Source organism: Somniosus microcephalus, chromosome 3 (genome assembly GCF_052327205.1).
Source record: "Somniosus microcephalus isolate GS21.2 chromosome 3, FLI_Smic_1.0, whole genome shotgun sequence".
NCBI classification, from domain to species: Eukaryota; Metazoa; Chordata; class Chondrichthyes; order Squaliformes; family Somniosidae; genus Somniosus; species Somniosus microcephalus.
The window spans coordinates 367,205,194-367,228,347 of record NC_140989.1 but is presented as its reverse complement, the minus strand read 5'-3'; the positions used below and the strand labels follow the sequence as shown (position 1 = coordinate 367,228,347).

At 56.9% G+C, this 23,154-nt stretch overlaps 1 protein-coding gene across 1 annotated transcript in view; it reads left to right on the top strand.

Annotated features, from left to right (window-relative positions):
* Positions 1-23,154, top strand: part of col24a1 (collagen type XXIV alpha 1) — a 677,579-nt gene that overhangs the window by 185,205 nt on the left and 469,220 nt on the right. The gene's annotated exons all lie outside the window — the stretch shown is intronic.

Here is a 23,154-nt window from a genome sequence, read left to right as displayed (position 1 = left end):
AGGGTCAGTGATGATGGGGGAGGGTCAGTGATGATGGGGAGGGTCAGTGATGATGGGGGAGGGTCAATGATGATGGGGGAGGGTCAGTGATGATGAGGGAGGGTCAGTGATGATGGGGGATGGTCAGTGATGATGAGGGAGGGTCAGTGATGATGGGGAGGGTCAGTGACGATGGGGAGGGTCAGTGACGATGGGGGAGGGTCAGTGACGATGGGGGAGGGTCAGTGATGATGGGGGAGGGTCAGTGATGATGGGGGAGGGTCAGTGATGATGGGGGAGGATCAGTGACGATGGGGGAGGGTCAGTGACGATGGGGGAGGGTCAGTGACGATGGGGGAGGGTCAGTGACGATGGGGGCGGTTCAGTGATGATGGGGGCGGGTCAGTGATGATGGGGGAGGGTCAGTGATGATGGGGGCGGTTCAGTGATGATGGGGAAGGGTCAGTGATGATGGGGGAGGGTCAGTGATGATTGGGGAGGGTCAGTGATGATGGGGGAGGGTCAGTGATGATGGGGAGGGTCAGTGATGATGGGGGAGGGTCAGTGATGATGGGGGAGGGTCAGTGATGATGGGGGAGGGTCAGTGATGATGGGGGAGGGTCAGTGATGATGGGGAAGGTCAGTGATGATGGGGGGGTCAGTGATGATGGGGGAGGGTCAGTGATGATGGGGGAGGGTCAGTGATGATGGGGAGGGTCAGTGATGATGGGGAGGGTCAGTGATGATGGGGAGGGTCAGTGATGATGGGGGAGGGTCAGGAGGGTCAGTGATGATGGGGAGGGTCAGTGATGATGGGGAGGGTCAGTGATGATGGGGGAGGGTCAGTGATGATGGGGGAGGGTCAGTGATGATGGGGGAGGGTCAGTGATGATGGGGAGGGTCAGTGATGATGGGGGCGGGTCAGTGATGATGGGGGAGGGTCGGTGATGATGGGGGAGGGTCGGTGATGATGGGGGAGGGTCAGTGACGATGGGGGAGGGTCAGTGATGATGGGGGCGGTTCAGTGATGATGGGGGTGGGTCAGTGATGATGGGGGAGGGTCAGTGATGATGGGGGAGGGTCAGTGATGATGGCGGAGGGTCACTGATGATGGGGGGGTCAGTGATGATGGGGGAAGGTCAGTGATGATGGGGGAGGGTCAGTGATGATGAGGGAGGTTCAGTGATGATAGGGGAGGGTCAGTGATGATGGGGGAGGGTCAGTGATGATGGGGGAGGGTCAGTGATGATGGGGGAGGGTCAGTGATGATGAGGGAGGGTCAGTGATGATGGGGGAGGGTCAGTGATGATGGGGGGGTCAGTGATGATGGGGGAGGGTCAGTGATGATGGGGGAGGGTCAGTGATGATGGGGGGGTCAGTGATGATGGGGGAGGGTCAGTGACGATAGGGGAGGGTCAGTGACGATGGGGGCGGGTCAGTGACGATGGGGGAGGGTCAGTGACGATGGGGAGGGTCAGTGATGATGGGGGAGGGTCACTGATGATGGGGGAAGGTCAGTGATGATGGGGGAGGGTCAGTAATGATGGGGGAGGGTCAGTGATGATGGGGGTGGGTCAGTGATGATTGGGGAGCGTCAGTGATGATGGGGAGGGTCAGTGATGATGGGGGAGGGTCAGTGATGATGGGGGAGGGTCAGTGATGATGTGGGAGGGTCAGTGATGATGCGGGAGGGTCAGTGATGATGGGGGTGGGTCAGTGATGATGGGGGAAGGTCAGTGATGATGGGGGAGGGTCACTGATGATGGGGGAAGGTCAGTGATGATGGGGGAAGGTCAGTGATGATTGGGGAGGGTCAGTGATGATGGGGGAGGGTCAGTGATGATGGGGAGGGTCAGTGATGATGGGGGAGGGTCAGTGATGGTGGGGGAGGGTCAGTGATGATGGGGGAGGGTCAGTGATGATGGGGGAGGGTCAGTGATGATGAGGGAGGGTCAGTGATGATGGGGGAGGGTCAGTGATGATGAGGGAGGGTCACTGATGATGGGGGAAGGTCAGTGATGATGGGGGAAGGTCAGTGATGATTGGGGAGGGTCAGTGATGATTGGGGAGGGTCAGTGATGATGGAGGAGGGTCAGTGATGATGGGGGAGGGTCAGTGATGATGGGGAGGGTCAGTGATGATGGGGAGGGTCAGTGATGATGGGGAGGGTCAGTGATGATGGGGAGGGTCAGTGATGATGGGGGAGGGTCAGGAGGGTCAGTGATGATGGGGAGGGTCAGTGATGATGGGGAGGGTCAGTGATGATGGGGGAGGGTCAGTGATGATGGGGGAGGGTCAGTGATGATGGGGGAGGGTCAGTGATGATGGGGAGGGTCAGTGATGATGGGGGCGGGTCAGTGATGATGGGGGAGGGTCGGTGATGATGGGGGAGGGTCGGTGATGATGGGGGAGGGTCAGTGACGATGGGGGAGGGTCAGTGATGATGGGGGCGGTTCAGTGATGATGGGGGTGGGTCAGTGATGATGGGGGAGGGTCAGTGATGATGGGGGAGGGTCAGTGATGATGGCGGAGGGTCACTGATGATGGGGGGGTCAGTGATGATGGGGGCGGTTCAGTGATGATGGGGGTGGGTCAGTGATGATGGGGGAGGGTCAGTGATGATGGGGGAGGGTCAGTGATGATGGCGGAGGGTCATTGATGATGGGGGGGTCAGTGATGATGGGGGAAGGTCAGTGATGATGGGGGAGGGTCAGTGATGATGAGGGAGGTTCAGTGATGATGGGGGAGGGTCAGTGATGATGGGGCGGGTCAGTGATGATGGGGGAGGGTCAGTGATGATGGGGGAGGGTCAGTGATGATGGGGGAGGGTCAGTGATGATGAGGGAGGGTCAGTGATGATGGGGGAGGGTCAGTGATGATGGGGGAGGGTCAGTGATGATGAGGGAGGGTCACTGATGATGGGGGAAGGTCAGTGATGATGGGGGAAGGTCAGTGATGATTGGGGAGGGTCAGTGATGATTGGGGAGGGTCAGTGATAATGGAGGAGGGTCAGTGATGATGGGGGAGGGTCAGTGATGATGGGGGAGGGTCAGTGATGATGGGGAGGGTCAGTGATGATGGGGAGGGTCAGTGATGATGGGGGAGGGTCAGTGATGATGGGGGAGGGTCAGTGATGATGGGGGAGGTTCAGTGATGGGGAGGGTCAGTGATGATGGGGGAGGGTCAGTGATGATGGGGGAGGGGGGAGGGTCAGTGATGATGGGGGAAGGTCAGTGATGATTGGGGAGGGTCAGTGATGATGGGGGAGGGTCAGTGATGATGGGGAGGGTCAGTGATGATGGGGGAGGGTCAGTGATGGTGGGGGAGGGTCAGTGATGATGGGGGAGGGTCAGTGATGATGGGGGAGGGTCAGTGATGATGAGGGAGGGTCAGTGATGATGGGGGAGGGTCAGTGATGATGAGGGAGGGTCACTGATGATGGGGGAAGGTCAGTGATGATGGGGGAAGGTCAGTGATGATTGGGGAGGGTCAGTGATGATTGGGGAGGGTCAGTGATGATGGAGGAGGGTCAGTGATGATGGGGGAGGGTCAGTGATGATGGGGAGGGTCAGTGATGATGGGGAGGGTCAGTGATGATGGGGAGGGTCAGTGATGATGGGGAGGGTCAGTGATGATGGGGGAGGGTCAGGAGGGTCAGTGATGATGGGGAGGGTCAGTGATGATGGGGAGGGTCAGTGATGATGGGGGAGGGTCAGTGATGATGGGGGAGGGTCAGTGATGATGGGGGAGGGTCAGTGATGATGGGGAGGGTCAGTGATGATGGGGGCGGGTCAGTGATGATGGGGGAGGGTCGGTGATGATGGGGGAGGGTCGGTGATGATGGGGGAGGGTCAGTGACGATGGGGGAGGGTCAGTGATGATGGGGGCGGTTCAGTGATGATGGGGGTGGGTCAGTGATGATGGGGGAGGGTCAGTGATGATGGGGGAGGGTCAGTGATGATGGCGGAGGGTCACTGATGATGGGGGGGTCAGTGATGATGGGGGCGGTTCAGTGATGATGGGGGTGGGTCAGTGATGATGGGGGAGGGTCAGTGATGATGGGGGAGGGTCAGTGATGATGGCGGAGGGTCATTGATGATGGGGGGGTCAGTGATGATGGGGGAAGGTCAGTGATGATGGGGGAGGGTCAGTGATGATGAGGGAGGTTCAGTGATGATGGGGGAGGGTCAGTGATGATGGGGCGGGTCAGTGATGATGGGGGAGGGTCAGTGATGATGGGGGAGGGTCAGTGATGATGGGGGAGGGTCAGTGATGATGAGGGAGGGTCAGTGATGATGGGGGAGGGTCAGTGATGATGGGGGAGGGTCAGTGATGATGAGGGAGGGTCACTGATGATGGGGGAAGGTCAGTGATGATGGGGGAAGGTCAGTGATGATTGGGGAGGGTCAGTGATGATTGGGGAGGGTCAGTGATAATGGAGGAGGGTCAGTGATGATGGGGGAGGGTCAGTGATGATGGGGGAGGGTCAGTGATGATGGGGAGGGTCAGTGATGATGGGGAGGGTCAGTGATGATGGGGGAGGGTCAGTGATGATGGGGGAGGGTCAGTGATGATGGGGGAGGTTCAGTGATGGGGAGGGTCAGTGATGATGGGGGAGGGTCAGTGATGATGGGGGAGGGGGGAGGGTCAGTGATGATGAGGGAGGGTCAGTGATGATGGGGGAGGGTCAGTGATGATGGGGAAGGGTCAGTGATGATGGGGGAGAGTCGGTGATGATGGGGAGGGTCGGTGACGATGGGGGAGGTTCAGTGACGATGAGGGAGGTTCAGTGATGATGGGGGAGGTTCAGTGATGGGGGAGGGTCAGTGATGATGGGGGAGGGTCAGTGATGATGGGGGAGGGTCAGTGATGATGGGGGAGGGTCAGTGATGATGGGGAGGGTCAGTGATGATGGGGGAGGGTCAATGATGATGGGGGAGGGTCAGTGATGATGAGGGAGGGTCAGTGATGATGGGGGATGGTCAGTGATGATGAGGGAGGGTCAGTGATGATGGGGAGGGTCAGTGACGATGGGGAGGGTCAGTGACGATGGGGGAGGGTCAGTGACGATGGGGGAGGGTCAGTGATGATGGGGGAGGGTCAGTGATGATGGGGAGGGTCAGTGATGATGGGGGAGGATCAGTGACGATGGGGGAGGGTCAATGACGATGGGGGAGGGTCAGTGACGATGGGGGAGGGTCAGTGACGATGGGGGCGGTTCAGTGATGATGGGGGCGGGTCAGTGATGATGGGGGAGGGTCAGTGATGATGGGGGCGGTTCAGTGATGATGGGGAAGGGTCAGTGATGATGGGGGAGGGTCAGTGATGATTGGGGAGGGTCAGTGATGATGGGGGAGGGTCAGTGATGATGGGGAGGGTCAGTGATGATGGGGGAGGGTCAGTGATGATGGGGGAGGGTCAGTGATGATGGGGGAGGGTCAGTGATGATGGGGGAGGGTCAGTGATGATGGGGAAGGTCAGTGATGATGGGGGGGTCAGTGATGATGGGGGAGGGTCAGTGATGATGGGGGAGGGTCAGTGATGATGGGGAGGGTCAGTGATGATGGGGAGGGTCAGTGATGATGGGGAGGGTCAGTGATGATGGGGGAGGGTCAGGAGGGTCAGTGATGATGGGGAGGGTCAGTGATGATGGGGAGGGTCAGTGATGATGGGGGAGGGTCAGTGATGATGGGGGAGGGTCAGTGATGATGGGGAGGGTCAGTGATGATGGGGGAGGGTCAGTGATGATGGGGAGGGTCAGTGATGATGGGGGCGGGTCAGTGATGATGGGGTAGGGTCGGTGATGATGGGGGAGGGTCGGTGATGATGGGGGAGGGTCAGTGACGATGGGGGAGGGTCAGTGATGATGGGGGCGGTTCAGTGATGATGGGGGTGGGTCAGTGATGATGGGGGAGGGTCAGTGATGATGGGGGAGGGTCAGTGATGATGGCGGAGGGTCACTGATGATGGGGGGGTCAGTGATGATGGGGGAAGGTCAGTGATGATGGGGGAGGGTCAGTGATGATGAGGGAGGTTCAGTGATGATAGGGGAGGGTCAGTGATGATGGGGGAGGGTCAGTGATGATGGGGGAAGGTCAGTGATGATGGGGGAGGGTCAGTGATGATGAGGGAGGGTCAGTGATGATGGGGGAGGGTCAGTGATGATGGGGGGGTCAGTGATGATGGGGGAGGGTCAGTGATGATGGGGGAGGGTCAGTGATGATGGGGGAGGGTCAGTGATGATGGGGGGGTCAGTGATGATGGGGGAGGGTCAGTGACGATAGGGGAGGGTCAGTGACGATGGGGGCGGGTCAGTGACGATGGGGGAGGGTCAGTGACGATGGGGAGGGTCAGTGATGATGGGGGAGGGTCACTGATGATGGGGGAAGGTCAGTGATGATGGGGGAGGGTCAGTAATGATGGGGGAGGGTCAGTGATGATGGGGGTGGGTCAGTGATGATTGGGGAGCGTCAGTGATGATGGGGAGGGTCAGTGATGATGGGGGAGGGTCAGTGATGATGGGGGAGGGTCAGTGATGATGTGGGAGGGTCAGTGATGATGCGGGAGGGTCAGTGATGATGGAGGTGGGTCAGTGATGATGGGGGAAGGTCAGTGATGATGGGGGAGGGTCACTGATGATGGGGGAAGGTCAGTGATGATTGGGGAGGGTCAGTGATGATGGGGGAGGGTCAGTGATGATGGGGAGGGTCAGTGATGATGGGGGAGGGTCAGTGATGGTGGGGGAGGGTCAGTGATGATGGGGGAGGGTCAGTGATGATGGGGGAGGGTCAGTGATGATGAGGGAGGGTCAGTGATGATGGGGGAGGGTCAGTGATGATGGGGGAGGGTCAGTGATGATGAGGGAGGGTCACTGATGATGGGGAGGGTCAGTGATGATGGGGAGGGTCAGTGATGATGGGGCGGGTCAGTGATGATGGGGGAGGGTCAGGAGGGTCAGTGATGATGGGGAGGGTCAGTGATGATGGGGGAGGGTCAGTGATGATGGGGGAGGGTCAGTGATGATGGGGGAGGGTCAGTGATGATGGGGAGGGTCAGTGATGATGGGGGCGGGTCAGTGATGATGGGGGAGGGTCGGTGATGATGGGGGAGGGTCGGTGATGATGGGGGAGGGTCAGTGATGATGGGGGAGGGTCAGTGATGATGGGGGCGGTTCAGTGATGATGGGGTGGGTCAGTGATGATGGGGGAGGGTCAGTGATGATGGGGGAGGGTCAGTGATGATGGCGGAGGGTCACTGATGATGGGGGGGTCAGTGATGATGGGGGCGGTTCAGTGATGATGGGGGTGGGTCAGTGATGATGGGGGAGGGTCAGTGATGATGGGGGAGGGTCAGTGATGATTGGGGAGGGTCAGTGATGATGGGGGAGGGTCAGTGATGATGGGGAGGGTCAGTGATGATGGGGGAGGGTCAGTGATGATGGGGGAGGGTCAGTGATGATGGGGGAGGGTCAGTGATGATGGGGGAGGGTCAGTGATGATGGGGAAGGTCAGTGATGATGGGGGGGTCAGTGATGATGGGGGAGGGTCAGTGATGATGGGGGAGGGTCAGTGATGATGGGGAGGGTCAGTGATGATGGGGAGGGTCAGTGATGATGGGGAGGGTCAGTGATGATGGGGGAGGGTCAGGAGGGTCAGTGATGATGGGGAGGGTCAGTGATGATGGGGAGGGTCAGTGATGATGGGGGAGGGTCAGTGATGATGGGGAGGGTCAGTGATGATGGGGGAGGGTCAGTGATGATGGGGAGGGTCAGTGATGATGGGGGCGGGTCAGTGATGATGGGGGAGGGTCGGTGATGATGGGGGAGGGTCGGTGATGATGGGGGAGGGTCAGTGACGATGGGGGAGGGTCAGTGATGATGGGGGCGGTTCAGTGATGATGGGGGTGGGTCAGTGATGATGGGGGAGGGTCAGTGATGATGGGGGAGGGTCAGTGATGATGGCGGAGGGTCACTGATGATGGGGGGGTCAGTGATGATGGGGGAAGGTCAGTGATGATGGGGGAGGGTCAGTGATGATGAGGGAGGTTCAGTGATGATAGGGGAGGGTCAGTGATGATGGGGAGGGTCAGTGATGATGGGGGAGGGTCAGTGATGATGGGGGAGGGTCAGTGATGATGAGGGAGGGTCAGTGATGATGGGGGAGGGTCAGTGATGATGGGGGGGTCAGTGATGATGGGGGAGGGTCAGTGATGATGGGGGAGGGTCAGTGATGATGGGGGAGGGTCAGTGATGATGGGGGGGTCAGTGATGATGGGGGAGGGTCAGTGACGATAGGGGAGGGTCAGTGACGATGGGGGCGGGTCAGTGACGATGGGGGAGGGTCAGTGACGATGGGGAGGGTCAGTGATGATGGGGGAGGGTCACTGATGATGGGGGAAGGTCAGTGATGATGGGGGAGGGTCAGTAATGATGGGGGAGGGTCAGTGATGATGGGGGTGGGTCAGTGATGATTGGGGAGCGTCAGTGATGATGGGGAGGGTCAGTGATGATGGGGGAGGGTCAGTGATGATGGGGGAGGGTCAGTGATGATGTGGGAGGGTCAGTGATGATGCGGGAGGGTCAGTGATGATGGGGGTGGGTCAGTGATGATGGGGGAAGGTCAGTGATGATGGGGGAGGGTCACTGATGATGGGGGAAGGTCAGTGATGATGGGGGAAGGTCAGTGATGATTGGGGAGGGTCAGTGATGATGGGGGAGGGTCAGTGATGATGGGGAGGGTCAGTGATGATGGGGGAGGGTCAGTGATGGTGGGGGAGGGTCAGTGATGATGGGGGAGTGTCAGTGATGATGGGGGAGGGTCAGTGATGATGAGGGAGGGTCAGTGATGATGGGGGAGGGTCAGTGATGATGGGGGAGGGTCAGTGATGATGAGGGAGGGTCACTGATGATGGGGAGGGTCAGTGATGATGGGGAGGGTCAGTGATGATGGGGAGGGTCAGTGATGATGGGGGAGGGTCAGGAGGGTCAGTGATGATGGGGAGGGTCAGTGATGATGGGGAGGGTCAGTGATGATGGGGGAGGGTCAGTGATGATGGGGGAGGGTCAGTGATGATGGGGGAGGGTCAGTGATGATGGGGGAGGGTCGGTGATGATGGGGGAGGGTCGGTGATGATGGGGGAGGGTCAGTGACGATGGGGGAGGGTCAGTGATGATGGGGGCGGTTCAGTGATGATGGGGAAGGGTCAGTGATGATGGGGGAGGGTCAGTGATGATGGGGGAGGGTCAGTGATGATGGCGGAGGGTCACTGATGATGGGGGGGTCAGTGATGATGGGGGCGGTTCAGTGATGATGGGGGTGGGTCAGTGATGATGGGGGAGGGTCAGTGATGATGGGGGAGGGTCAGTGATGATGGCGGAGGGTCACTGATGATGGGGGGGTCAGTGATGATGGGGGAAGGTCAGTGATGATGGGGGAGGGTCAGTGATGATGAGGGAGGTTCAGTGATGATGGGGGAGGGTCAGTGATGATGGGGCGGGTCAGTGATGATGGGGGAGGGTCAGTGATGATGGGGGAGGGTCAGTGATGATGGGGGAGGGTCAGTGATGATGAGGGAGGGTCAGTGATGATGGGGGAGGGTCAGTGATGATGGGGGAGGGTCAGTGATGATGAGGGAGGGTCACTGATGATGGGGGAAGGTCAGTGATGATGGGGGAAGGTCAGTGATGATTGGGGAGGGTCAGTGATGATTGGGGAGGGTCAGTGATGATGGAGCAGGGTCAGTGATGATGGGGGAGGGTCAGTGATGATGGGGGAGGGTCAGTGATGATGGGGAGGGTCAGTGATGATGGGGAGGGTCAGTGATGATGGGGGAGGGTCAGTGATGATGGGGGAGGGTCAGTGATGATGGGGGAGGTTCAGTGATGATGGGGGAGGGTCAGTGATGATGGGGCGGGTCAGTGATGATGGGGGAGGGTCAGTGATGATGGGGGAGGTTCAGTGATGATGGGGGAGGTTCAGTGATGGGGAGGGTCAGTGATGATGGGGGAGGGTCAGTGATGATGGGGGAGGGGGCAGGGTCAGTGATGATGAGGGAGGGTCAGTGATGATGGGGGAGGGTCAGTGATGATGGGGAAGGGTCAGTGATGATGGGGGAGAGTCGGTGATGATGGGGAGGGTCGGTGACGATGGGGGAGGTTCAGTGACGATGAGGGAGGTTCAGTGATGATGGGGGAGGTTCAGTGATGGGGGAGGGTCAGTGATGATGGGGGAGGGTCAGTGATGATGGGGGAGGGTCAGTGATGATGGGGGAGGGTCAGTGATGATGGGGAGGGTCAGTGATGATGGGGGAGGGTCAATGATGATGGGGGAGGGTCAGTGATGATGAGGGAGGGTCAGTGATGATGGGGGATGGTCAGTGATGATGAGGGAGGGTCAGTGATGATGGGGAGGGTCAGTGACGATGGGGAGGGTCAGTGACGATGGGGGAGGGTCAGTGACGATGGGGGAGGGTCAGTGATGATGGGGGAGGGTCAGTGATGATGGGGGAGGGTCAGTGATGATGGGGGAGGATCAGTGACGATGGGGGAGGGTCAGTGACGATGGGGGAGGGTCAGTGACGATGGGGGAGGGTCAGTGACGATGGGGGCGGTTCAGTGATGATGGGGGCGGGTCAGTGATGATGGGGGAGGGTCAGTGATGATGGGGGCGGTTCAGTGATGATGGGGAAGGGTCAGTGATGATGGGGGAGGGTCAGTGATGATTGGGGAGGGTCAGTGATGATGGGGGAGGGTCAGTGATGATGGGGAGGGTCAGTGATGATGGGGGAGGGTCAGTGATGATGGGGGAGGGTCAGTGATGATGGGGGAGGGTCAGTGATGATGGGGGAGGGTCAGTGATGATGGGGAAGGTCAGTGATGATGGGGGGGTCAGTGATGATGGGGGAGGGTCAGTGATGATGGGGGAGGGTCAGTGATGATGGGGAGGGTCAGTGATGATGGGGAGGGTCAGTGATGATGGGGAGGGTCAGTGATGATGGGGGAGGGTCAGGAGGGTCAGTGATGATGGGGAGGGTCAGTGATGATGGGGAGGGTCAGTGATGATGGGGGAGGGTCAGTGATGATGGGGGAGGGTCAGTGATGATGGGGGAGGGTCAGTGATGATGGGGAGGGTCAGTGATGATGGGGGCGGGTCAGTGATGATGGGGGAGGGTCGGTGATGATGGGGGAGCGTCGGTGATGATGGGGGAGGGTCAGTGACGATGGGGGAGGGTCAGTGATGATGGGGGCGGTTCAGTGATGATGGGGGTGGGTCAGTGATGATGGGGGAGGGTCAGTGATGATGGGGGAGGGTCAGTGATGATGGCGGAGGGTCACTGATGATGGGGGGGTCAGTGATGATGGGGGAAGGTCAGTGATGATGGGGGAGGGTCAGTGATGATGAGGGAGGTTCAGTGATGATAGGGGAGGGTCAGTGATGATGGGGGAGGGTCAGTGATGATGGGGGAGGGTCAGTGATGATGGGGGAGGGTCAGTGATGATGAGGGAGGGTCAGTGATGATGGGGGAGGGTCAGTGATGATGGGGGGGTCAGTGATGATGGGGGAGGGTCAGTGATGATGGGGGAGGGTCAGTGATGATGGGGGGGTCAGTGATGATGGGGGAGGGTCAGTGACGATAGGGGAGGGTCAGTGACGATGGGGGCGGGTCAGTGACGATGGGGGAGGGTCAGTGACGATGGGGAGGGTCAGTGATGATGGGGGAGGGTCACTGATGATGGGGGAAGGTCAGTGATGATGGGGGAGGGTCAGTAATGATGGGGGAGGGTCAGTGATGATGGGGGTGGGTCAGTGATGATTGGGGAGCGTCAGTGATGATGGGGAGGGTCAGTGATGATGGGGGAGGGTCAGTGATGATGGGGGAGGGTCAGTGATGATGGGGGAGGGTCAGTGATGATGAGGGAGGGTCACTGATGATGGGGGAAGGTCAGTGATGATGGGGGAAGGTCAGTGATGATTGGGGAGGGTCAGTGATGATTGGGGAGGGTCAGTGATGATGGAGCAGGGTCAGTGATGATGGGGGAGGGTCAGTGATGATGGGGGAGGGTCAGTGATGATGGGGAGGGTCAGTGATGATGGGGAGGGTCAGTGATGATGGGGGAGGGTCAGTGATGATGGGGGAGGGTCAGTGATGATGGGGGAGGTTCAGTGATGATGGGGGAGGGTCAGTGATGATGGGGCGGGTCAGTGATGATGGGGGAGGGTCAGTGATGATGGGGGAGGTTCAGTGATGATGGGGGAGGTTCAGTGATGGGGAGGGTCAGTGATGATGGGGGAGGGTCAGTGATGATGGGGGAGGGGGCAGGGTCAGTGATGATGAGGGAGGGTCAGTGATGATGGGGGAGGGTCAGTGATGATGGGGAAGGGTCAGTGATGATGGGGGAGAGTCGGTGATGATGGGGAGGGTCGGTGACGATGGGGGAGGTTCAGTGACGATGAGGGAGGTTCAGTGATGATGGGGGAGGTTCAGTGATGGGGGAGGGTCAGTGATGATGGGGGAGGGTCAGTGATGATGGGGGAGGGTCAGTGATGATGGGGGAGGGTCAGTGATGATGGGGAGGGTCAGTGATGATGGGGGAGGGTCAATGATGATGGGGGAGGGTCAGTGATGATGAGGGAGGGTCAGTGATGATGGGGGATGGTCAGTGATGATGAGGGAGGGTCAGTGATGATGGGGAGGGTCAGTGACGATGGGGAGGGTCAGTGACGATGGGGGAGGGTCAGTGACGATGGGGGAGGGTCAGTGATGATGGGGGAGGTGATGATGGGGAGGGTCAGTGATGATGGGGTGGGTCAGGAGGGTCAGTGATGATGGGGGAGGGTCAGTGATGATGGGGGAGGGTCAGTGACGATGGGGAGGTCAGTGACGATGGGGGCGGTTCAGTGATGATGGGGGCGGGTCAGTGATGATGGGGGAGGGTCAGTGATGATGGGGGCGGTTCAGTGATGATGGGGAAGGGTCAGTGATGATGGGGGAGGGTCAGTGATGATTGGGGAGGGTCAGTGATGATGGGGGAGGGTCAGTGATGATGGGGAGGGTCAGTGATGATGGGGGAGGGTCAGTGATGATGGGGGAGGGTCAGTGATGATGGGGGAGGGTCAGTGATGATGGGGGAGGGTCAGTGATGATGGGGAAGGTCAGTGATGATGGGGGGGTCAGTGATGATGGGGGAGGGTCAGTGATGATGGGGGAGGGTCAGTGATGATGGGGAGGGTCAGTGATGATGGGGAGGGTCAGTGATGATGGGGAGGGTCAGTGATGATGGGGGAGGGTCAGGAGGGTCAGTGATGATGGGGAGGGTCAGTGATGATGGGGAGGGTCAGTGATGATGGGGGAGGGTCAGTGATGATGGGGGAGGGTCAGTGATGATGGGGGAGGGTCAGTGATGATGGGGAGGGTCAGTGATGATGGGGGCGGGTCAGTGATGATGGGGGAGGGTCGGTGATGATGGGGGAGCGTCGGTGATGATGGGGGAGGGTCAGTGACGATGGGGGAGGGTCAGTGATGATGGGGGCGGTTCAGTGATGATGGGGGTGGGTCAGTGATGATGGGGGAGGGTCAGTGATGATGGGGGAGGGTCAGTGATGATGGCGGAGGGTCACTGATGATGGGGGGGTCAGTGATGATGGGGGAAGGTCAGTGATGATGGGGGAGGGTCAGTGATGATGAGGGAGGTTCAGTGATGATAGGGGAGGGTCAGTGATGATGGGGGAGGGTCAGTGATGATGGGGGAGGGTCAGTGATGATGGGGGAGGGTCAGTGATGATGAGGGAGGGTCAGTGATGATGGGGGAGGGTCAGTGATGATGGGGGGGTCAGTGATGATGGGGGAGGGTCAGTGATGATGGGGGAGGGTCAGTGATGATGGGGGGGTCAGTGATGATGGGGGAGGGTCAGTGACGATAGGGGAGGGTCAGTGACGATGGGGGCGGGTCAGTGACGATGGGGGAGGGTCAGTGACGATGGGGAGGGTCAGTGATGATGGGGGAGGGTCACTGATGATGGGGGAAGGTCAGTGATGATGGGGGAGGGTCAGTAATGATGGGGGAGGGTCAGTGATGATGGGGGTGGGTCAGTGATGATTGGGGAGCGTCAGTGATGATGGGGAGGGTCAGTGATGATGGGGGAGGGTCAGTGATGATGGGGGAGGGTCAGTGATGATGCGGGAGGGTCAGTGATGATGGGGGAGGTTCAGTGATGATGGGGGAGGGTCAGTGATGATGGGGCGGGTCAGTGATGATGGGGGAGGGTCAGTGATGATGGGGGAGGTTCAGTGATGATGGGGGAGGTTCAGTGATGGGGAGGGTCAGTGATGATGGGGGAGGGTCAGTGATGATGGGGGAGGGGGGAGGGTCAGTGATGATGAGGGAGGGTCAGTGATGATGGGGGAGGGTCAGTGATGATGGGGAAGGGTCAGTGATGATGGGGGAGAGTCGGTGATGATGGGGAGGGTCGGTGACGATGGGGGAGGTTCAGTGACGATGAGGGAGGTTCAGTGATGATGGGGGAGGTTCAGTGATGGGGGAGGGTCAGTGATGATGGGGGAGGGTCAGTGATGATGGGGGAGGGTCAGTGATGATGGGGGAGGGTCAGTGATGATGGGGAGGGTCAGTGATGATGGGGGAGGGTCAATGATGATGGGGGAGGGTCAGTGATGATGAGGGAGGGTCAGTGATGATGGGGGATGGTCAGTGATGATGAGGGAGGGTCAGTGATGATGGGGAGGGTCAGTGACGATGGGGAGGGTCAGTGACGATGGGGGAGGGTCACTGATGATGGGGGAAGGTCAGTGATGATGGGGGAAGGTCAGTGATGATTGGGGAGGGTCAGTGATGATGGGGGAGGGTCAGTGATGATGGGGAGGGTCAGTGATGATGGGGGAGGGTCAGTGATGGTGGGGGAGGGTCAGTGATGATGGGGGAGGGTCAGTGATGATGGGGGAGGGTCAGTGATGATGAGGGAGGGTCAGTGATGATGGGGGAGGGTCAGTGATGATGGGGGAGGGTCAGTGATGATGAGGGAGGGTCACTGATGATGGGGGAAGGTCAGTGATGATGGGGGAAGGTCAGTGATGATTGGGGAGGGTCAGTGATGATTGGGGAGGGTCAGTGATGATGGAGGAGGGTCAGTGATGATGGGGGAGGGTCAGTGATGATGGGGGAGGGTCAGTGATGATGGGGAGGGTCAGTGATGATGGGGAGGGTCAGTGATGATGGGGAGGGTCAGTGATGATGGGGAGGGTCAGTGATGATGGGGGTGGGTCAGGAGGGTCAGTGATGATGGGGAGGGTCAGTGAAGATGGGGAGGGTCAGTGATGATGGGGGAGGGTCAGTGATGATGGGGGAGGGTCAGTGATGATGGGGAGGGTCAGTGATGATGGGGGCGGGTCAGTGATGATGGGGGAGGGTCGGTGATGATGGGGGAGGGTCGGTGATGATGGGGGAGGGTCAGTGACGATGGGGGAGGGTCAGTGATGATGGGGGCGGTTCAGTGATGATGGGGGTGTGGGTCAGTGATGATGGGGGAGGGTCAGTGATGATGGGGGAGGGTCAGTGATGATGGCGGAGGGTCACTGATGATGGGGGGGTCAGTGATGATGGGGGAAGGTCAGTGATGATGGGGGAGGGTCAGTGATGATGAGGGAGGTTCAGTGATGATGGGGGAGGGTCAGTGATGATGGGGCGGGTCAGTGATGATGGGGGAGGGTCAGTGATGATGGGGGAGGGTCAGTGATGATGGGGGAGGGTCAGTGATGATGGGGGAGGGTCAGTGATGATGGGGAAGGGTCAGTGATGATGAGGGAGGGTCAGTGATGATGGGGGAGGGTCAGTGATGATGGGGGGGTCAGTGATGATGGGGGAGGGTCAGTGATGATGGGGGAGGGTCAGTGATGATGGGGGAGGGTCAGTGATGATGGGGGGGTCAGTGATGATGGGGGAGGGTCAGTGACGATAGGGGAGGGTCAGTGACGATGGGGGCGGGTCAGTGACGATGGGGGAGGGTCAGTGACGATGGGGAGGGTCAGTGATGATGGGGGAGGGTCACTGATGATGGGGGAAGGTCAGTGATGATGGGGGAGGGTCAGTAATGATGGGGGAGTGTCAGTGATGATGGGGTGGGTCAGTGATGATTGGGGAGCGTCAGTGATGATGGGGAGGGTCAGTGATGATGGGGGAGGGTCAGTGATGATGGGGGAGGGTCAGTGATGATGTGGGAGGGTCAGTGATGATGGGGGAGGGTCAGTGATGATGGGGGAGGGTCAGTGATGATGGGGGAGGGTCAGTGATGATGTGGGAGGGTCAGTGATGATGGGGGAGGGTCAGTGATGATGTGGGAGGGTCAGTGATGATGGGGGAAGGTCAGTGATGATGGGGGAGGGTCAGTGACGATGGGGGAGGGTCAGTGATGATGGGGGTGGGTCAGTGATGATGGGGGAGGGTCAGTGATAATGGGGGAGGGTCAGTGATGATGAGGGAGGGTCAGTGATGATGGGGGAGGGTCAGTGATGATGGGGGGGTCACTGATGATGGGGGAGGGTCGGTGATGATGGGGAGGGTCAGTGATGATGGGGGCGGTTCAGTGATGATGGGGAGGGTCAGTGATGATGCGGGCGGTTCAGTGATGATGGGGAGGGTCAGTGACGATGGGGGAGTGTCAGTGATGATGGGGGAGGGTCAGTGATGATGGGGCGGGTCAGTGATGATGGGGGAGGGTCAGTGATGATGGGGGAGGGTCAGTGATGATGGGGGCGGGTCAGTGATGATGGGGGAGGGTCAGTGATGATAGGGGCGGTTCAGTGATGATGGGGGAAGGTCAATGATGATGGGGGAGGGTCAGTGATGATGGGGCGGGTCAGTGATGATGGGGAGGGTCAGTGATGATGGGGAGGGTCAGTGATGATGGGGAGGGTCAGTGATGATGACGGAGGGTCAGTGATGATGGGGTGGTTCAGTGATGATGGGGGAGGGTCAGTGATGATGGGGAGGGTCAGTGATGATGAGGGAGGGTCAGTGATGATGGGGGTGGTTCGGTGACGATTGGGGGAGGGTCGGTGACGATGGGGGAGGGTCGGTGACGATGGGGGAGGGTCGGTGACGATGGGGAGGGTCGGTGACGATGGGGAGGGTCGGTGATGATGGGGGAGGGTCGGTGATGACTGGGGGAGGGTCAGTGATGATGGGAGGGTCAGTGATGATGGGGGAGGGTCAGTGATGATGGGGGGCGGTTTAGTGATGATGGGGAGGGTCAGTGATGATGGGGGAGGGTCAATGATGATGGGGGAGGGTCAGTGATGATGAGGGAGGGTCAGTGATGATGGGGGATGGTCAGTGATGATGAGGGAGGGTCAGTGATGATGGGGAGGGTCAGTGACGATGGGGAGGGTCAGTGACGATGGGGAGGTCACTGATGATGGGGGAAGGTCAGTGATGATGGGGGAAGGTCAGTGATGATTGGGGAGGGTCAGTGATGATGGGGAGGGTCAGTGATGATGGGGAGGGTCAGTGATGATGGGGAGGGTCAGTGATGGTGGGGGAGGGTCAGTGATGATGGGGGAGGGTCAGTGATGATGGGGGAGGGTCAGTGATGATGAGGGAGGGTCAGTGATGATGGGGGAGGGTCAGTGATGATGGGGGAGGGTCAGTGATGATGAGGGAGGGTCACTGATGATGGGGGAAGGTCAGTGATGATGGGGGAAGGTCAGTGATGATTGGGGAGGGTCAGTGATGATTGGGGAGGGTCAGTGATGATGGAGGAGGGTCAGTGATGATGGGGGAGGGTCAGTGATGATGGGGGAGGGTCAGTGATGATGGGGAGGGTCAGTGATGATGGGGGTGGGTCAGTGATAGTGGGGGTGGTTCAGTGATGATGGGGGTGGTTCAGTGATGATGGGGGAGGGTCAGTGATGATGGGGGCATTTTAGTGATGATGGGGAGGGTCAGTGATGATGGGGGTGGGTCAGTGATAGTGGGGGTGGTTCAGTGATGATGGGGGTGGTTCAGTGATGATGGGGGCGGTTCAGTGATGATGGGGGCGGTTCAGTGATGATGTGGAGGGTCAGTGATGATGGGGGAGGGTCAGTGATGATGGGGGCGAGTCAGTGATGAAGGGGAAGGGTCACTGATGAAGGGGGCGGTTCAGTGATGATGAGGGGGGCCAGATGTTGATGAGGGAGGGTCACATGATGAGGTTCATCAATTTAAAATTCTCATTAAGAGTTAGGAAAGTGGTGAGGAGAAATTTCTTTATTCAGAGAGTTTTGGCAGAGTGGCATGCGTTGTCACGGGGAATACTTGAGGCAGTGAACAATACTTTTAGAAAAATACGGTCTGGCGTGTGTTGCCAACAAGGTTTGGAAGCAGGGACAGCGACTGTCGGTCATCACGATCTTCAGACTCGGATACTGGAGGTAATGTGCAGTGTCAACCGGGGCTCATAAAAACATAAGAAATGGGAGCAGGAGTAGGCCATTCAGCCCTTCGAGCCTGCTCCGCCATTCAATGAGATCATGGCTGATCTTCTGCCTCAACTCCATTCACCGGCCCTATCGCCATATCCCTTGATGCCCTTACTAGTCTGAAATCTATCGACTTCTGTTTTAAATATACCCAATGACTGAGCCTCCACAGCCCTCTGGGGTAGAGAATTCCAAAGATTCACCACCCTCTGTGTGAAGAAATTTCTTCTCATCTCAGTCCTGAATGGCCTACCCTTTACCCTGAGGCTGTGGCTCCTGGTTCTAGACTCCCCAGCCAAGGGAAACATTCTCCCAGCATCCACCCTATCAAGCCCTGTAATAATTTTGTATGCTTCAATGAGATCCCCTCTCATTCTTCTGAATTCAAGAGAATACAGGCCAGATTTACTCAATCACTTCTCATACGACAATCTCGTGAACCTTCGTTGCACTCCCTCTGTGGCAAGTATATCCTTCCATAGGTAAGGAGACCAAAATTGTACACAATACTCCAGGTATGGTCTCACCAAGGCCCTGTATAATTGGAGTAAGACTTCTTTACTCCTGTACTCAAATCCTCTTGTAATGAAGGCCAGCATACCATTTGCCTTCCTAATGGCTTGCTGCACCTGCACATTCACTTTCAGTGACTCATGTACAAGGACACCCAGGTCCCTTTGAGCATCTGCATTCCCCAATCTTTCACCATTTATGAAATACTCTGCCTTTCTGTTTTTTCTACCAAAGTGGATAACTTCACATTTATCCACGTTATATTCCATCTGCCATGATCTCGCCCACTCACTGAGCCTGTCGAGATCCCCTTGAAACCTCTTCACATCCTCTTCACAACTGACACTGCCACTTAGCTTTGTGTCATCAGCAAATTTGGCAATGTTTCATTTAGTCCCGTCATCCAAATCATTGATATAGATTGTGAACAGCTGGGGCCCAAGCACCGATCCTTGCGGTACCCCACTAGTCACAGCCTGTCATCCTGAAAAAGACCCATTTATCCCTACTCTTTGTTTTCTGTCTGTTAACCAATTCTCAATCCATGCTAGTATATTACCCCCAATTCCATGTGCCCTAATTTTATTCACCAACCTCTTGTGTGGGACCTTATTGAAGGCCTTCTGAAAATCCAGATACACCACATCTACTAGTTCCCCTTTGTCTACTCCACTAGTTACATCCACAAAGAACTCCAATAGGTTTGTCAAACAGGATTTCCCTTTCATAAATCCATGTTGACTCTGCCCAATCTTACTATTAGTTTCTAAGTGCCCAGTTATTGCATCCTTTATAGTAGATTTCAGCATTTTCCCAACTACTGATGTGAGGCTAACAGGTCTGTAGTTCCCCGTTTTCTCTCTCCCTCCTTTCTTAGACAGCGGGGTTACATTTGTTATCCTCCAATCTGCAGGAACTGTTCCAGAATCTATAGAATTTTGGAAGATGACAACCAATGCGTCCACTATTCCAATGGCCACCTCTTTCAAAACCTTAGGATGTAGGTCATCCAGTCCTTGGGATTTATCGACTTTTAGTCCCATTAATTTTGCTAGTACTATTTTTTTACTAATAATAATTTCTTTAAGTTCCTCATTCTCATCACACCCTTGGTTTCCTCATATTTCTGGGAGGTTTTTTGTGTCTTCCTCCGTGAAGACAGAAACAAAGGCCTAGAAATTCAGTGGCGTTTGCGCCCACTTAGTGCCTGAGGAGGTGTTTTGCGCCGGAAGTGTTGTTGCGCCTGAAATTCAGTTCTGGGCGAAATTCGGCGTTAGCCAGTAGCGCTGCGCCGGCACCGATGACGTCATCGGTGTGCGCAGCGCCCCGGTTCCAACGCGATGCCGGCCCGACGCCCAAATTCAGTTGCGGCCGCCTCTCCCGTAGCGGCCGCGAAGAGCGTTTGTAAAACGGGGCCTTGCAGCTCCGAGAGGCCGGGGCGTAAAGGTGGAGGTGCGGCCGGCCGCTTTCCCGGCGGCCGCCTGGCCGCACATTCCTCCCCGGACTCCCACACCACCCCCCCCCCCGCGGCATTGGTCTCTGACCCCCGCGAGCCCGGCACTTCTCTGTGGTGCCGGGCTCATTTGCCGGGGGAATCCAGCGGCGATCTCACGGCTGCAGTCAGCTCCTCCTTAAGAGAAGGAGGAGGCCTGCAGTACCCCAGCCTGCCGCACCGCATCGGGTGGCGCTGCGGCAGCTGGACGCCTGAAATTGACTTTCAGCGCCCCAAGCGGAGGCGGCCAAACCCTGCAATAGCGCCCGCCTCCGTCTTGGGGCGCTGCAACTGAATTTCAGACGGGCGCTACGGGAATCCAGGCGCAGCGCAAACTTTCGGGCGCTAAACACCAGGCGCGGCGATAGGGAATTTCTAGGCCAAAGTATTTATTTAATTTCTCTGCCATTTCCTCATTCCCCATTATAAATTCTCCCATCTCTGACTGTAAAGGACCTACATTTACCTTCACCAGTCTTTTCCTTTTCACATACCTATAGAAGCTTTTACAATCCGTTTTTATATTTTTCGCTAGTTTGTGCTCATATTCCATTTTCCCTTTCTTTATCAATTTCTCGGTCCCCCTTTGCTGATTTCTAAAAAGATCCCAATCCTCAGGCTGACTGCCTTTTCTGACAACTTTATAAGCTTCCTCCTTTGACTTAATACTAGCTTTAACTTCTTTTGTTAGCCATGGTTGGATCACTTTTCCTTTTGGGTTTTTATGCCGCTCATTGGACAGCACTCTCGCCTCTGAGTCAGAAGATCATGGGTTCACGTCCCACTCCAGAGACTTAAGTGACAAACCTGTGGCTGCACTGAGGGAGTGCTGCACTGTCGGAGGGACAGTACTGAGGGAGTGCTGCACTGTCGGAGGGACAGTACTGAGGGAGCGCCGCACTGTCGGAGGGACAGTACTGAGGGAGCACTGCACTGTCGGAGGGGCAGTACTGAGGGAGCGCTGCACTGTCAGAGGGGCAGTGCTGAGGGAGTGCTGCACTGTCGGAGGGGCAGTACTGAGGGAGCGCTGCACTGTCAGGGGTAGTGCTGAGGGAGCGCTGTACTGTCGGAGGGGCAGTACTGAGGGAGCGCTGCACTGTCGGAGGGGCAGTACTGAGGGAGCGCAGCACTGTCGGAGGGGCAGTACTGAGGGAGTGCTGCACTGTCGGAGGGGCAGTACTGAGAGAGCGCTGCACTGTCGGAGGGGCAGTACTGAGGGAGTGCTGCACTGTCGGAGGGGCAGTCCTGAGGGAGCACTGCACTGTCGGAGGGTCAGTCCTGATGGAGCGCCGCAATGTCGGATGCGCCGTCTTTCGGTTGAGACGTTAAACCGAGGCCCCGTCTGCTCTCTCAGGTGGATGTAAAAGATCCCATGGCACTATTTCGAAGAAGAGCAGGGGGAGTTCTCCCTGGTGTCCTGAGGCCAATATTTATCCCTCAATCAACATCACCAAAACTGATTATCTGGTCATTATCACATTGCTGTTTGTAGGAGTTTGCTGTGCACAAATTGGATGCCACGTTTCCTACATTACAACAGTGACTACACTCCAAAAAGTACTTCATTGGCTGTAAAGCGCTTTGGGACGTCTTGAGTTCATGAAAGGCGCTGGAGAAATGCAAGTCTTTCTTTGTTTGAACATTTGAAAGTGTCACGTCAGGCTGTGACCCGTATTTTAAGTTGTTAAAAGGTCTTGGTGCATTGAAGGCTGTCCAGAGTTGACGAGTTTGTTCGTGGTTTGAGCGTGCCTCTTGGATATTTTACCATGTACGTTATTTGGGAGTGTCTGTTTATACAGGTTTCACTGTCATTACTTTTCATGAAAGATAATTTTTGTCAGTTAACGCAACGTGCAAGTTCGAAACGACATTCAGCACCCATAAAGGGTTAATCTGCGCCGTTTCAGTTCAGGGACGTGTGCCAGTGGCAAAACACTTGTTTTGGGATTAACTTCAAATGAAGACAATTTGGGGGAATTAGTGACATTTTTTAAACTGATAATCTGTTTCCAATATTTCAATCTGGGAAAATACACTGTTTGCATTCCCTGTTTTAAAAGTTACAATTTGCCCTTTCAATACAGGTAGACTATCCTTTATCCAAACTTCCGAAAACCGAAAACCTCTAAAAACCGAAAGTTTTTTCGTTCAGCGTAAGTCGCGCGCATGACATTACCAGAGTGGCGCACGACTTACGCTGAGCAGGGCAGAGGGTCACAGAGTTCCCTCCTGGGTAGGAGATTGCAGGCCGAGCCGGGCAGTGTGAAGGAGGTACCGGGAGAGTGAACCCAACAATACAGCGGCCCGTCCGATAGCTGCAGCAGCCCATCCGATATTCTTTTCTCCCCCCACCCGACCCCCGACCTGATTTGCGGGCCAGCTTAGTAGGAGTCAGCCGATATCCGGCTTTCCAGAGAAGCAGGAAGGGGAATGAGACACGGAACAGTCGCAAGAGGTAGCCTGAACTTTTAAAATTTATATTAAATACAAATTTCCCAGTCTTATAATAATACCTTCTGAAATCTGAAAAATTCCGAAAACTGAAACTCAGCTGGTCCCAAGGCTTTCGGATAAGGGATAGTGTACCTGTACTAACAACCCAAAATGAAACGTGCATTTCTTCTTGTTCGCTAAGGATTTATTTAAAAAGCCCGTGGGCTGTAAACATTCTGGGGCATATTTGAGTCTCTCCCACCTGGCGA